Source organism: Galeopterus variegatus, unplaced genomic scaffold, assembly GCF_000696425.1.
Source record: "Galeopterus variegatus unplaced genomic scaffold, G_variegatus-3.0.2 Scaffold1672, whole genome shotgun sequence".
In the NCBI taxonomy this organism is placed as follows: domain Eukaryota; kingdom Metazoa; phylum Chordata; class Mammalia; order Dermoptera; family Cynocephalidae; genus Galeopterus; species Galeopterus variegatus.
This window is the reverse complement of record NW_007727783.1, coordinates 243,110-248,268: the sequence shown is the minus strand read 5'-3', so window position 1 is coordinate 248,268 and position 5,159 is coordinate 243,110. Positions and strand designations below refer to the sequence as shown.

General features: G+C 43.6%; 1 long non-coding RNA gene across 1 annotated transcript; it reads right to left on the bottom strand.

Annotated features, from left to right (window-relative positions):
- Window positions 1-2,622: 2,622 nt before the first annotated feature.
- Window positions 2,623-3,738, bottom strand: LOC103595071. Its single transcript, XR_550907.1, has 2 exons — window positions 3,653-3,738; window positions 2,623-3,025 (listed from the first exon to the last, which is right to left on the bottom strand). It is a non-coding gene; the product is annotated as an uncharacterized LOC103595071 (long non-coding RNA).
- Between the last annotated feature and the right edge of the window lie 1,421 nt (window positions 3,739-5,159).

Genomic DNA, 5,159 nt, shown 5'->3' with positions numbered 1-5,159 from the left:
GGGGGGGAAAAGGGAGGAGGGGGGGAAAAGGGAGGAGGGGAAAGGAGGAATTGGTAAAGGAATACAAAAATTAAGTACATTGTATATTGATTAAAACAAAAACAAAAACAGGGCCGCCCGTGGCTCACTTGGGAGAGCGTGGGGCTGTCAACACCAAGTCAAGGGTTAAGATCCCCTTACCGGTCATCTTTTAAAAATAAATAAATAAATAAAAGATGACCGGTAAAGGGATCTTAACCCTTGACTTGGTGTTGACAGCACCACGCTCTCCCAAGTGAGCCACGGGCGGCCCTGTTTTTGTTTTTGTTTTAATCAATATACAATGTACTTAATTTTTGTATTCCTTTACCAATTCCTCCTTTCCCCTCCTCCCTTTTCCCCCCCTCCTCCCTTTTCCCCCCTCCCCCATCAACATCATATCTGTTCACTTAAGCAATTCAAGGAATAATTGTGATTGTTGTGTCTTTTTCCCCCTCCTGTTTGTTTGTATATATATTTATTTATTACACAGTGGTTTGAATTAGGTAAATGGTTGAAGATGTTTCTTGAGGACAGATAAGATTTCTTAATGGTCCTTGATTCCCGTTTTGTGTTATACTTGGTAGATGCTTAGGAAAGGTTTATAGAAGGCTGAAGACAAGGGAGAAAAGAGTTTGTAGTGCAGTTACAAATATTTTTCCATGTGCACAGCAAGTAGGCAAAGATGAGACTGGCCCCAAACCTGTCTTGTTAACATGGTTCTCTCTACCTAACTGGAATTATAAGAACATTAGTAGACCAGGTAAACATGCCTTTCTTTATCTTTTAAACTCATTTATTTATTACATATGTGAGAGGACAGTAAATCATGTTTTCCTTTTTTTTTTTTTAAAAGATGACCAGTAAGGGGATCTCAACCCTTGGCTTGGTGTTGTCAGCACCACGCTCAGCCAGTGAGCAAACCGGCCATCCCTATATAGGATCCGAACCCGCGGCCTTGGTGTTATCAGCACCACACTCTACCGAGTGAGCCACGGGCCGGCCCATGTTTTCCTTTTATGTTTGCAGGAATCGGGGCTGTTCATTTAAGTCCATATTTTCAGAGGGCAGAGACCACATCTGTTCACTTTGCTTTGTATGGTATCCAGCAAAGAGCTGCAGTATGATGTTATAGAGAAGTCCTGGACTTGGACCCTGGAGACCCAGGTTTTAGTTCTGGCCATGTGACTCTTAAAATCCAGGCCCCATTTTTATTTGCTATTAAAAAAAAAAAAAATAGTAGAAGGCCTGGCCAGTTGCTCAGCTGGTTACAGTGCAGTATTATAACCCCAAGGGCAAGGTTTCGTTGAGATCCCGGTATCTGCCAGCTTCCCCCTGAAAAAGAAAAAAAAAAAACAATGTGGGAAGGCCACTTTCTGTCCTTTCTACATCTCAGGGTTGAGGAAAGGGTTAAATAAAGGAACGTAGAAGAAAGATTTGTAGAAATTGTCAACGAATGTGGTTTTTTAAAATTTACAAAATGCATCTTTATGATAAAGACACCAGAGACATCAGAATTCAAATTCTGAGATGTTTTAAATAGAGAAGCTGATGTACAAGAGATCAGAGCTGCCGGGTGGGGTCCCAGGCTGTGCTGCAGCGATCAGCTGTCAGGACAGGGGGCAGTATTAGGGTAGGAGCAAGCTACAGCTAAAACCAAACTTTAGACCAAAGTGACATTGGCTATCTTAATAGCCTCCTTATCTCTACAGCTGAACTTATATATCTGGCCTTTTAGTGTATACTCTTGTTTTCTTCTAGGCCATCCTGGCATTTATTTTAACTTTTCACTAGAATGCAAGTGGAACTGGTGGGAGGTGAGGGGACACAGAGTGAAGGTGCTCATGGCCCACATACCTTTAAAAGTAGACATTTACAAACACCTATGCATGCAAGCAGATACACATACAAGCCCTACGATCAAAAAGCCAAAATCCAGCTTTCTGAGCTGTCTCTGGCACAGTCACTTAGAGACATGAGAAAAAAAGAGTAAAAAGGGGGAATCCAGGACAACTTCATCCATGCTGTAAAAGGGACAGTTTCCTGTAGGAAAGGCTTAGGGATGAGAATCGGGTAGTAATGCTTAGGAAAGGAATACAGTTGCAGTGTAATTACAAAGGTACTTCAGAAAGTTTGCAGAAAAATAGAATTAAAAGATAATATGAATCTTTCCATGAACTTTTTGAAGACCTCTCATATGATCATAGTCAAGTCTCTTGAGTAGAAGTCTAGGTATCAGATCTATAGTACCTTAGGAACCATATAATGCCCTCTTTTTACAAAGCCTAAAAGGTGAAATGATTGAGCAAAGGTCAAGAACGAGATCCTAAAAGGCCCTTACCAGGACTCAGGCTCCAAGTCTGGTACTGTGGGATAGGGTAATATTAGTTAATGGGCAAGCAGGGAGCCACAACCACTGCCCTACTGTAAGTACAGGAGGTAAGAATGATTATCCACTGGGGGTGCATCCCTGGAAACTTAAGGAGCAAGGAAATGCAGTGAGCAGTGAGCTTGTATCAGGCCATCCAGCTCACCTTACAGGAACCAGATATCTCTACTGCTGTTTAAATTAAGTGTATTAAGGTTTTAAGAACTCTCAAAGTGAAATTTTTAATAAAAAATTTTAATTAAATAATGGGTTCTGCTGGTTTCTTCCCACTGACTTAATGAAAAAGTTAGTGAAGAATTATCCAAAGCCAGGAAACCAGGAGAATAGAAGCTTGTTCTTCCAATAAGGCCAGATATGGGTACAAAATGTTCCCTGCATTGAATACCAAGCTGCAGTGCCAGCAGCTGAACAGGGAGACACTGGAAATAGCCCTCTTCTTGAGACCTGTTGAGTGGTGCCATTGGTTAGCAGGTGGTAGGTAGGTGACGGGGAAAAGTTAAAAGAGAGCAGACGAACTAGAATCTCCAGAAAGGGACCTTGCTTGCTAGCATTGAGGCCCAGGTCCTTCCAAACACCAGTCACCAAAGCTTCAGATACATAGTGGCAAATCCCAGGCTTCTGGGGAGAGAGCGAAGGGGGAAAAAGAAAATTAAAAGGAGATGCAGAAGGGCCGGCCCGTGGCTCACTCGGTAGAGTGCGGTGCTGATAACACCAAGGCCGCGGGTTCGGATCCTATATAGGGATGGCCGGTTCGCTCACTGGCTAAACGTGTTGCTGACAACACCAAGCCAAGGGTTAAGATCTCCTTACCGGTCATCTTTAAAAAAAAAAAAAGTAGATGCAGAAGTAGAACTGAATATTAGAATTATTCTCCATCACATGCCAAGGACACCTGTTTTCACTCCACAAGAATATGTGGCAGTTTCTCAGAGTGGGCCTGTCAAACCCGCTAAAAAACCAGCACACTGGGAGTCAGGGAACCTGGGTCCTGATCTGGCTCCATTGTTTACTGGGCTGGTTGACTTTAAACATTCATTGGCCTGAAATTTCCTTCCTTAGGAATAATACCTGTCCTGTCTGCCTTGCAGGTTGTTGAAAGATCTGATGAGATAATAGACATAACCTCCCTGAAAAAACCATAAAGCACTCTTCACATGGAAGGTCATATTGTTACTATTCTAATTACTAGGAGCCCTTCAGAGAGTTGGCCTGTGGGTGGAGAGTCATAGACACTTGGAAGGTCACCTTGTTCTTCAGCCATCACACTGCACACCCTTCTTCCAAGCAGGATAGCTCTGACTGGCAGACAGTAGGGAATAAATCAAGCATCTAAGAAGGCAAAGCAAGACATTTCAGTCAGACATTCCGGGCTTACCAGCCCCCACAGATGCCAAGTTCTTTCTTACATTGAATCTAAGTCTCTTTTTATTATTTATGTTTATTTCCTCCTGTTTTGCCTGAAGATTTTCTCTCTACCTGCTGAAACATATCATTTTTAGTGTTTATCTCTAAAAACACTCACCATTGAATAGCATGAGCGAAAGCTGCCAAAATTATGATGCCTGGAGTCTGGAGTCCAAGTACAGTAAAAAGCCAAGCATCTGTTTTTGGAAGGAGTCAAGGACAGAGTCAGCTCTTGGATCTGCATATTTAAAAAGTTTCAGTCTCTTCCCCAACCTTGTCCAGACTCAGGTCATTTTACTCCCTGCAGGATTTTGGGGTGGTGTGTGGTGTACTATTTGGGAGAGAAGTAGCTGCATCTGTATTGAAAATGTTTATGTGCTATTGAAGTCAGCCTTACTGCAAGAACATTAGTTAAGAATGCTTTTAATAATGGAAGGAGTTCCAATTAAGATAAGATCTGAACAACCTAAGGGAAGTTTGGTTTACAGTGATCATCGTGACCCTTAGAGTTGCTGCCTTGGGTCTTTTCTACCCTTGGCCTTCACATCTGAAAACATTTCCTCTCTGAGTACCCTCTGTGTACTCTCAATTATGGACACTCTCTTGGCTCTGAACTTAGATAAATACCACCTTGTTAGCTAATAGTACCATTAATTATATTAATGATTAATAGCTAATTAGTCATAATGCCTTAATACTTATGATGAAGGTTTCATTTCTTGCAGCAGCTCTATCACACATTCCCTTCCCTATTCCTGCCCCACAGGACACGCACGGCTCTAAATCTGCTTTTTTGACCCCCCTAGCGATCTCTAAATTGCTTCCGTTTTTACTAGCCGTCACATTCACATGGCGAATGACCACTATTGCTTGTATGTTTTCTCTTTTATTTCAGTCCTGTCACTCACACTGCCCTCCATTAACATGGAGGTCAGCAATCAAGATTTTTCAACTTTATTCCACAATCCACAAAACCAAAGACTTTTTTTACTTCCAAATCTCACTTCGGCCCACTTTTCAACTTTCGCCCCCTTTCTTCACTTTACCTTTCCCTAATCCCACACCCCCTGCCCGCAGCTCCCTCCCATTCAAGCTTTTGGCTTCCTTTCAGCAACCACGCCCCCGACCCAAGGAGAGCGGCGCGCATGCGCAACTCACCCCTTTACCTGGGCTCTCGGGAGTGGGCGGAGTGGGAGAGGGCGGGGGTGGAGCGGGGAGTCGCCGGTTATCTGTGCTGCAGAACGCTCACATTATGGCAGGAGGGAGAAAAGGTGCGCCAGGGCTGGCCCCGAGGACTGCGCATGCGCGCTGCGCACCCAGCGGCTGGGATGCCCGGGGGGGGGGGGGG